General features: G+C 43.2%; 1 long non-coding RNA gene across 2 annotated transcripts; it reads left to right on the forward strand.

Annotated features, from left to right (window-relative positions):
- Positions 1-419: 419 nt before the first annotated feature.
- On the forward strand, positions 420-6,093 carry LOC140192555 (uncharacterized). 2 transcript variants are annotated; one of them, XR_011884329.1, is made up of 4 exons: positions 420-580; positions 1,855-2,036; positions 2,788-2,971; positions 3,752-6,093. It is a non-coding gene; the product is annotated as an uncharacterized lncRNA (long non-coding RNA). The 2 variants fall into 2 exon arrangements; XR_011884330.1 differs by lacking the exon at positions 420-580 and having other exon boundaries at positions 1,853-2,036.
- The last annotated feature ends 5,302 nt before the right edge of the window (positions 6,094-11,395 follow it).

The following is an 11,395-nucleotide window of genomic DNA, read 5'->3' on the forward strand; positions in this document are numbered from 1 at the left end:
AGTCCTTCAGCTTCTTTATTTTAAAAGGGATGTACTTCGAGGCATTTTGGAGAAGGTTCACTTGGATCAGAGGTTCCCGACCTTTTTTATGCCATGGACCAACGGAGCAAGGGGTCCATGGAACCCAGATTATGAACCCCTGACGTGAAAGATTCCTGGGATGAAGTGGTTGTTCACTGAGATACATTTAACCAGGTTCGGGCTAGTTAATGTCATATGCAGAAGAATATGTATGAACAAGTTCAATGAAAGGCTTACTTGGCATCGGATAAGCAGTATTCACAAGAAAACCATAAATTAAACATGAATTACACACAACAAACATAAAATGCTGGAGGAATTCAGCAAGTCAAACAGTCAATATTTTGAGCTGAGACCTTTCATCAAAATATCAACTGTTTATTCTTCTCCATAGATGCTGCCTGGCCTGCTGAGTTCCTCCAGCATTCTGTGTGTGATTCTCTGGATTTCCAGCATCTGCAGAATCTCTTGTTTATGAATTACATTATTTTCTTCTACAAAAAAGGAAAGAACAATGAGAACAAAATAAGCTCATAATTGGAGCTCAGAGGAATGACAGGTGAGCTAGGCTTGTTATATCGAGAGGGATGTAAAGATGCTCCAAGGTTACAGACTGGCTGTACGAAAAGTCCTGAACAGGGCAAATGGAATAGTAGTTAAAGTGGTTCTTCATATTGATGCACATAATATAAAAATACAGTTAAATATTGAGAGATTGAGTATGTTGATAAGTGTAAAGGTAAAACTTTTCACCAAGTATTAAGCACCTACATGGTGATGCAAATGGTGTATTAGTGTGTATTATGATAAAATTGAATACATGAGTAAGAATGTCTTACTGTATTTGCATAGCACCATAGTAAGATTTCACCTAGAATACTGTGTGTTTGCTCTTCATACCTAAGAAAGAATCACTTGTCACAAAGGGAAGTAATAAAGCTTCACTAGACTTACTCCAGACATAGCGCGTTTTCTGTCTGAGGAAAGAATTTTCTCAAGTTTAGCAAAATGAGAGGGATGTTATTGACACAGACAAAATTCATTAAGGAAGTGGCAGACCGGATGTAGGGAATCGTCCTGCCATAAGGAAAATTAGATTGGCTATCCCACTCATTCATTGTTTTACCCACTCTCTTTGCAGACACTTCATACCTTCCTTGCATCTAACCCTGCCACCCTTAATTGTGCATTTAAGATTCCAAAATAATCCTTCTGTCCAAATCATTGAAAAATGAGCGAGCCAGTTGGTCCTATGAGTTGTACGATTATTAAAGATTATAGCTTTCCTTTGTTATCTCGTATGCTTTTTATGCAGAAATATAGCAATTTCTGTTCTAGATAAACTCCATGTCTTGGGCATCACGCTCCTCTGAGATAGACAATTCCAAAGATTCTTCATCTTTTTGAGTTGAGACATTACTCGTCTTCTGAATTCTAAACATTCTATCCCTTAATCTGAGACAGTTAACCTGGTTCCTGGTTCTTTGGCCATGGTAAACCTTGGTGTTCTGAAAGTTTTCAGGGGATCACCTCTCATTCTTGTAATCTGCTCAATATTCCCTCAAATGGCAAACACATGAGTTCTGAGACCCAGACTTGTGAGGCAATAGTAATTTTTTTTTAGGGAAAGGGAACAGAACTGTACACTCAGTACAATTTCACCGAGGCTTTGCGTTATTGCAGTGAAGTATTTGACTCAAGACCCGCATTCCATATTCTAGTTTAACAAGTTATCAGGAGGACAATATAGCTTTCAGAGTTCAAAGTAGATTTATTATCAAAGTATGTACATGGCACCATATATGTACAACCCTGAGGTTCATTTTCTTGCAGGCATTCACAGTAGGATAAAGGCATACAATAGAATCAGTGGAAAAACTACGCACAAAGACTGGCCGTTAATCAACGTGGTGAAGACAAAACGGCGCAAGAACTGAAAAAACACGTAATACTGAGAACACAAGTTGTAGAATCCTTGACAGTGAGTCAGGTTGTGGAATCAGTTCGGAGTTGAGGTGAGTGAAGTTATTCACTTTGGGTCGAGTCTGGGCCGCCTGTAACACAGATTACAGCTTTGTTGCTATTAGTGTCTCTGTGATATCATGGGAAAGCCCCATTTTCATTTCTGCTTAGCCCTGGTTGCTTGGAGTCAGAGTGGGAGAAGCTGGTGTGACAGCCGAGAGTGGGAGTGACTTTAATCTGAGTAAATAGGGAAAAGGGAAGATTATTCAGTGTTACAATGTGTGATTCATTAATGACATGCTGGGCTTTGTTTAATGGTGTGTGGAATGCAGTGCACTGCATTCAATATGTCGTATCCAAGTTAGTTACATTTGACAGGCTGGTTTGGGAAAGCGGCACTATCGATGTGCACCACAATCACTGGGAGTTCACCCTTGCCCTTCAGAATGGCCTGTGGCTGTTCTGAGACGTCTCTAATCCTGGCACTGGAGGGTAGCAGGTCAGAAATACCTGACTGCTCACTTCTATCCCTGCATCTCTCTGTATTTTTCCTCCCCCGTTAGGCAGCAGAACCAACCGTGATGCAATTGGCTTGGTTATAATTGAGACACAGCGCACAATAGGCCCTTCCTGGCCCTTCAAACCACAGCACCCTGCGATCACAGGACAATCAGTCTTGTCCTAGGAGCCAGGGAGCAAGCCGGGTTTGGGCAAGTCTCTACAGGGACCAGCTACCAATTCAAAGTGCTGTGTCCAGCACGGTGGCTTTGCTGAATTACCATCTGTGTCTGGTCTCTCTCTCAGATTCTTCTCGTGTTGGAAATGAGCACAATAAGGAGCTAAATTCCAAGGATTCGCAGATGAAGCTGGTGCTCTGATCAACACTGGTTTTTGGGGTAGTCTGGAAATGTACCTACCTTTCTGATTGAGGGAAATGGGCACACTTCAACCTGAAGCATTCAACCAGTGACGATAACTCTCTATGCTGGTATTGTTAACTAATTTGCTGAGTTTTTTCTGTGGATTTTGCCTTTGATTCAAATTCCAATATCTGTAGGAAAGTTGCTCCACTGGAATTAAAATGTGCATCTCCTAATTCTAGATCTTCCCCAGAGAAAGAAGCAAGTTCTCCACATTCACTTGTCATAGCCTGTCCGAATCGTGAATGGTTCTATTGAGTTGCCTCTTACTCTGAAATGCCAGCAGATCCAAATCTAATCAATCCAAACTTTCCTCACAAGGCTACCTGCCATTCTAGGTGTTAGTCCTGTAAACCTTTCTTAATCATAACCTTTCTCCTTTGAATGTATGGGCACAGTACTGTAGATGTGGCCTCACCAATGCCCTATAACCTCACTGCCGTTGACCATAAGACATAGGAGCAAAATTAGATCATTCAGCCTACTGAGTCTGGTCTGCCGTTCCATCGTGTTTGATTTATTATCCCTCTCAACCTCATTCTTCTGCCTTCTCCACGTAACCTTCGATGCCATGACTAATCAAGAACCTATCAATCTCCACTTTAAATATACCAATTGACTTGGTCTCATCTTGTACTGTGCTGTTATTGCATAAATGTTAATTTTAATGGCATTCTTGTGCTGTCTATATATACCCAAGACAGCAATAAACTTGGTCTGGAACAATTTTCAGTGTCTAATTAATCGACAACCAGTGCACAGAGTGATAGTTACATAGAATGACCAGGCTTTTCCACCCATCAAATCACCATTTACACTAATCTCCCATTTCCTTTCATTCCTCCCAGATACTACTACCCACCTATACCTGCGGGCCAATTTACAATGAAGCTTCCGGCACGCACACCTTTGGGCTGTGTTAGGAGATGGATGCACCCAGAGGAACTCAAGTTGTCACATGGAGAACATATAAACTCCACAGAGACAGCACCTGAGGTCAGGAATCAGCCTGACCTCGGGTGTCTGACAGGGACATGGACTGGATGAGCTCTGTCACCCATCAGTCAAATGGTGTCTACTATTTATCCCCATGGCAACTCTGGAGAAAAAGGCATGTAAACATGTGCTACAAACTATCCCATTGCAGATTTAACCTGGACATTTTGGCACATCAAAACCTAACAGATCATGTACAGCAAATGGGTAGCCTTGATGTACAGAGGGGCCTTGCAGTGCAGGTTCATAGCTCCATGAAAATAACTGCACAGGTGGGTAGGTTTCTGGAAAAGGCATTCAGTGTGCTTGACGTGCCGAGGCATTAACCATGCAAGTTGGGATGTCATCTTATAAAATAGAGTTTTGTGCACGGTTCTAGTCGTTACACCCCAGGAAGGATGTGGTAGCATTAGAAAGACTGCAGAAGAAATTCACCAGAATGTCTCCTGCATTCACGAGCTTTACTTTAAAGAGTTTGGATTGTGTTTCAGTGAAACTTGTGATGTTTATAACATTACAAAGGGCCTGGGTGGTCCGAGTCATTTTCCTCAGGTTGGGGAGTCTAAAGTTAGAGGGCGTAGGTAAGATGACAAGGGGAAATTTAAAAGGCATTCTGAGGGACAAATTTTTCAGACTGGATGGTAGATATATGAAATGATCTGCCAATATTCAAAGGGCATTTAGACAGGTGTGCAGGGAAGGAGCAGAGGGTTGCGGGTCTAATGAGGGTGAGTGGATGGATAGGTATCATTGTCAGCATGGATGACTTGAGCCAAAGGGCCCGGTTGTGTGCTACACACCTCCATGATTCTGAACTCCAGCGTGAGGTGAGATCTCACGCTCAATAACGTCCCTGCTGGCTTCAGCCCTGACTTGAGGTGTCTTTGTCTAGAGCAGGCACTCACACTGGTGATGAAATGCTTTGAGAGGTTGGTCATGGCTAGAATCAGCTCCGGCCTGAGCAAGGACCTCAACTTGCTGCAGTTTGCCTATCGCCATAATTTGTCTATGGCAGACGTAATCCCACTGTCTCTCCATACGGCCTTGGGTCACCTGGACAATGCAAATACCCATGTCAAGATGCTGCTTATTGACTATAGCTCAGCATTTAACACCATCATTCCTACAATTCTGATTGAAAAGCCCCAGAACCTGGGCCTCTGTACCTCCCTCTGCAACTGGATCCTCGACTTCCTAACCAGAGGTCCATCCACCATCTGTGAAGATTGGAAATAACATCTCCACCTCGCTGACAATCAACACTGGTGCACCTCAGGGATGAGTGTTTAGCCCACTGCTCTACCCTCTACTACGATGACTATGTGGCTAGTCACAGCTCAAATGCCATCTGTAAATTTGCTAGCGATACAACCATTGTTGGCCGAAGCTTAGACAGTGACGAGGGAGCATACAAGAGTGAGATATAGCAGCTAGTTGAGTGTTGTCATAGTAACAAGCTTGCACTCAATGTCAGTAAGACCAATCAACTGCTTGTGGACTTCAGGAAGGGTAAGCCAAGGGAACACACACCACTCTTCATAGAGGTATCAGAAGTGGGGAGAGTGAGCAATTTCAAGTTCCGGGGTGTCACTATCTCTGAGGAACTAACCTGGTCCCAACATGTCGATGCAGCTATAAAGAAGGCACAGCAGCAGCTATATTTCATTAGGAGTTTGAGGTGATTTGGTATGTCACCTAAAACACTCGCAAATTTTTACCGATGTACTCTGCAGAGCTACTCGTACTATCTCGTATGGGATCAAAGAAAGTTGCAGAGAGTTGTAAACTTAGTCAGCTCCACCATGGGTACTAGCCTCCATAGTATTGAGGGTATCTGTATGGAGTGGTGCCTCAGAAAGGCAGCTTCCATCATTTAAGGACTCCCACCACCCAGACAAGCCCTCTTCTCATTGTTACCGTCGGAAAGGAGGTACAGAAACCTGAAGGCACACACTCAATGATTCAAGAACGGTTTCCTCTCTGCCATCCAATTTCTGAAAGGGCATGGAACGCATGGACACAACCTCACCACTGTTCTATTTCGTTTTTTTTGCACTAATTTAACTATATAGTATAGATATCTTGCAGTAATTCAGATTTTTTCTCGCTATTGTCATGTATTACACTGTACTGCTGCTGCAACGTTATGAAATTTCACATGCTCTGGTGATATTAAACCTGATTCTGATTGTGACATCACACTAGTAGCATCAACTGCACTTTATAACAACAGTTGAGTTATAACTACAACGGGCACTGATGAGCAATGCCCCCTCACTGTGTCAGGTCAGTATCCCTAGGTCCAGACAGTAGCAGGCATGACCCCATTATCCAGGCCTTGTTCTCTTCTCGCCGCTACCTTTGGGCAGGAGGTGCAGGAGTCTTGGGTCCCACGTGACCAGGTTCCCATCAGGCTTCTGAACCAGCATGGCTAACGTCACTTACCTCAGTACTGAACTGATTTTGCAACCTGCAGACTCACTTTCAAAAGACTCTACAACTCGTGTTCTCAGTGGGATTTATTAATACTTGCATGAATTAGCTTTTGCACATTAGTTGTTTGACAGTCTTTATGTATAATTTTCATAAATTATTGTATTTATTTTTGTGTAAATGTATGAAAATGAATCTCAGGGTGGTATATGGTGAGATATACATACTTTGAGAGCAATCAGCTGTCACAGCAGTGCCTGGTGTGGATGGGACATTAAAACACTGGCACTGACAACAAATGATGACATAAGCAACAGCAACAACTGCTGTTATAACATTATGACATCAGATAAACAACGAACACGGGTGAGCATTACAGCTCGAGGTATCCACTGAGCACCACAACAGTTCATGTTACTGGGCAATTATGCTGATGACTGTAGGTACTATGGTGTAAGGTTGAAGCGGAAATGAAAATTAATGGCGTGTTGACAGCAGTATAGACCTTAAGACATAGGAGCAGAATTAGGCCACAGCTCATCAAATCTGCTCTGCTATTCCATCTTGGCTGATTTATTACCCCCTCAACCACATTTTCCTGCCTTCTCCACGTAACCTTTGACAGCCTGACTTCTCAAGACCCTATCAAACACTGCTTTAAATACACTCAATGACTTGGCCTCCACAGCTGTCCATGCAATTAATCCCACAGATTCACCACCCTCTGAGTAAGAAACCCCTTCTCATCTCTGTTCTAAATGGACGTCCCTTTATTCTGAGGCTGTGCCCTTTGGTACTGGATTCACCCATTGCAGGAAACATCCTCTCCCCAATCATTCTGTCTGGGCCTTTCAACAGTCAATAGGTTTTAATCAGGTCCCCCCCCCGCCCTCCATTATTCTAAACTCCAGCGAGTACAGGCTCTGCCATCAAATACTCCTCATATTAACCCCTTCATTGCTGGAATAATTTTTGTGAACCTCCTCTAGACTCTCTCCAATGACAGCACACCTTCTCTTAGATAAGAGACCCAAAACTGCTCACAACACCCCAACTGTAGTCTGACCAATACCCTATAAAACCTCAGTGTCACATCTTTGCCATTATATTCTACTGGTCTTGAAATGAATGCTAACATTGGACTTGCCACCTTTACTACTGACTCAACCTACAAGTTAACCTTTAGATAATCCTGCACAAGGACTCCCAAGTCCCTTTGCACCTCTGATTTTTTTTTTTTTTGAATTTTCTTCCCATTTAAGAAAATAGTTCACACTTTTACTCCTACTACCAAAGTGCAGGACGTACACTTTTCTTCTCTATATCCATCTGTCTCTTTGCCAATTCTCCCAGTCTGTTGATGTCTTCAAAGAATTCCAACAGATTTGCCCGGTAAGAGTCTCCCCTTAGAGAAACCATGCTGGCCTTGGCCTACTTTATCATGCACTTCACTTCCGAGTACCCTGAATCCTCATCCTTAATAATGGACTGCCACATCTTCCCAACCACTGAAGTGTAGCTGGACTATAGTTTCCTTTCCTCTGCTTCCCTCCTGTCTTCAAGAGTGGAGTGACATTTCCAATTTTACAGTCCCCCATAACCATTCCGAAATCTAGTGATTCTTGAAAGATCATTACTAATGCCTCCACAGTCTCCTCAGCTGCCTCTTTCAGAAGCTTGGGGTGTAGAAGGTGAGTCGCCTACCTTCAGACCTTTCATATTCCTAAGAGCCTTCTCCTTACTAATAACAGCTACACTCACTTCTGTCCTTTGACACTCAAATTTCTGGCATTCTCCTAGTGCCTTCCACTAGAAAAGACTGATGCAGAGTGCTATTAAGTTCATCCACCATTACTACCTCTCCAGTGTCATTTACCAGCAGTCTGATATCCACTCTTGCCTCTCTTTTATTCTTTATATATCTGAAAAAGCCTGTGGTAAAAACTGCTGATATTTTTGGCTGGCTTACTTTCATATTTCATCTTTTCTCTTCCTGTGTTTTGTTTTTTAAAAGCTTCCCAATCCTCTAACTTCCCATTAATATTTGCTTTATTATATGCGCTCTCTTTTGCCTTTGTGCTGTCTTTGACTTCCCTTGTCAGCAATGGTTGCTTCATCCTGCCTTTAGGATACTACTTCAGCTCCGGCATCCTGCGCCTTCTGAATTACCCACAGAAACTCTAACATTGCTGTTCTGCCATCATCCCTGGTAGTGACCCCTTTCAATCAATTTTGACCAGCTCCTCTCACATGCCTCTGTAATTCCCTTTACTCCGCTGTAATTCTGATTCGTTTGACTTTGTCTTCTCCCTCTCACACTGCAACGTGAATTCTATCATATTATGAATATGGTCTCCTAAGGGTTTCTTTGCCTTAAGCTCCCTAATAAAATCTGGTTCATTACACAGCACCCAATCCAGAATTGCCTTTCCCCTAGTGGGTCAAGTATAAGCTTCTCTAAAAAGCCACTTTGTAGGCGTTCTACAAATTCCCTTTCTTGGGATCCAGCACCAACCCGCTTTTCCCAAGCTGCCTACAATATTGAAATCTCCCATAACTATTGTAACATTACCCTAATTGCATGCCATTTTTATTTCCAGTTGAAATTTATATCCCACACCCTAGCTACTGTCTGGAGGCCTGATTATACCTTCCATCAGGGTATTTTTACCCTTGCAGTTTCTTAACTCTTCCCTCAAGGATTCTACACCACCTGATTATATGTCACCTCTTTCTAAGTATTTGATTTCATTTTTAACTAACAGAGCAACCCCACCCCTGCCTACCTGCCTGTCCTTTCTATACAAGGTGTATCTTTGAATGTTAAGCCTCCAACTATGATCTTCTTTCAGCCATGACTGAGTGATGCCCAGAATATCATACCTGCCAATCTCTAACTGTACTAGAACATCAGTGTTCCTTATTCAGTATACTGCGTGCATTCAAATGTAACACCTTCAGTCTTTTATTCATTACCCTTTTTTGATTTTTGCCCCCAGGTGTAGAACTGGTGGGTGTGATGTACTCTATATGGACTTTGGGTAGGTTTTGATAAAGGTACACATAAGAGGTTAGTGTGCAGAAGTAAAACATACAGTAGAGGAAATATTTTTGGAATGAACAGAATTGATTGACATACAGGAGAAACAGAATAAACAAGTCAGTGTCAGACAGTACCAAGCGGGTTGCCATGGGGATCAGTATTTGAGCCACACAAAGCACACTCCTGATCTCTCCCTTCCCTTTTTTAAAATTTCATTTCCCATTCTGGTTACATTCTCATCTCTCTTTTCCTCTTGCCCATCTCCTCTGTCTGGTTTCACCTTGCCTTAGAAGTTGTACTTCCTCTCCCCCCACCTCCTTCCTTTGGCTTCGGCCTCCTTCCTTTCCATCCTGTTGGAGGGTCTCAGCCCGAAATTTCAACTGTTTATTGCCCTCCACACACACTGCCTAAGTTGCTGAGTTCTTCCAGAAGTTTTTGTGTATTGCTTCAGATGCCCAGCATCTGTAGAATCTATCTACGAATACTGGAAGCACTTAGTAGGCCAAGTTGTGTCTGTTAAAAGAGAAAGAGTGAATGATTCAGGTCCAAAACTCTTCATCAGAACGGGGAACGAGAGACGAGAGAGCAGTAGGAAAGCTAATGGTGGATGCAGGCAACAAAGGGAATATTTCTGATGGGGTGAGACCAGCTGACTTGCCTTGTCAGTTCAGCAACAGTTAGAGTCAGATTAAGCTTCTTTACTGGCACAAACAAGAGAAAATCTGCAGATGCTGTAAACCCAAGTAACACACACAAAATGCTGGAGGAACTCAGCAGGACGGAAGAAAAGGTGGTCAGGGGGAGGGAGGGAGAAACACAAGGTGATGGGTGAAACTGGGAGGGGGAGGGGTGAAGTAAAGAGCTGGGAAGTTGATTGATGAAAAAGATACAGGGCTGGAGAAGGGGGAATCTGATAGGAGAGGACAGAAGGCCATGGAAGAAAGGGAAGGGGGAAGAGCACCAGAGGGAGGTGATGGACAGGCAAGGAGATAAGGTGAGGGAGAAAAGGAATGGTGAAGGGGGAGGGGCATTACTGGATGTTCGATAATGGAGGCTACCCAGACAGAATATAAGGTGTTGCTCCTCCACCCTGAGTGTGGCCTCATCGTGACAGTAGAGGAAGCCATGTATACACACCAGAATGGAAAGTAGAATTAAAATGGCCTGAAAAAGCAGGATCTGCCAGTGGCCACCCATTTTAATTCCACTTCCCACTCCCATTCCAACATATTACTCCATGGCCTCCTCTACTGTCGCGATTGAGGTGACACTTTGTATTCTAGCTGGGTAGCCTTCAGCCTGATGGATTGAACATCGAATTCTCGAACTTCTGATAATGCAGTCCCCCCCCCTTCAGCATTCCCCATCCCCTTTTCCCTCTCACCTTATCTCCTTGCCTGCCCATCGCCTGCCTCTTGTGCTCCTTCCCCTTTTTTCTTTCTTCCATGACCTTCTGTCCTCTCGTATCAAATTCCCCTTCTCCAGCCCTGTGACTCTTTCACTAGTTACCCCTCCCCTCTCCCGGTTTCACCGATCACATTGTTTCATCCTCCCCTCTCCCCCCACCTTCTTACTCTTACTCATTTTTTTTTTGTCTCCCGCCCTGCTGAAGGATCTCGGCATGAAATGTTGACTCTACTCTTTTCCATAAATGCTGCCTGGCCTGCTGAGTTCTTCCAGCATGTTATGTGTATTGCTTGGATTTCCAGCATCTGCCGATTTTCTCTTGTTTGTAATTTGGATTGGAGAGCATGTCTCGTGAGGATAGGTTTTCTCAAGGTAGGGTTTTTTTTTAGATTATGAGAACACCCAGTCCTCTTTTACTGTCATTTAGAAATGCATACCTGCATTAAGAAATGATACAATGTTTCTCCGGAGTGATATCACAGAAAACAAGACAGACCAAAGACTGACAGAACCACATAATTAGAACATATAGTTACAGCAGTGCAAAGCAATACCATAATTTGATAAAGAACAGACCATAGGCACAGTAAAAAAAAGTCTCAAAGTCCCGAGT

This window comes from Mobula birostris, unplaced genomic scaffold, assembly GCF_030028105.1.
Source record: "Mobula birostris isolate sMobBir1 unplaced genomic scaffold, sMobBir1.hap1 scaffold_1649, whole genome shotgun sequence".
NCBI classification, from domain to species: Eukaryota; Metazoa; Chordata; class Chondrichthyes; order Myliobatiformes; family Myliobatidae; genus Mobula; species Mobula birostris.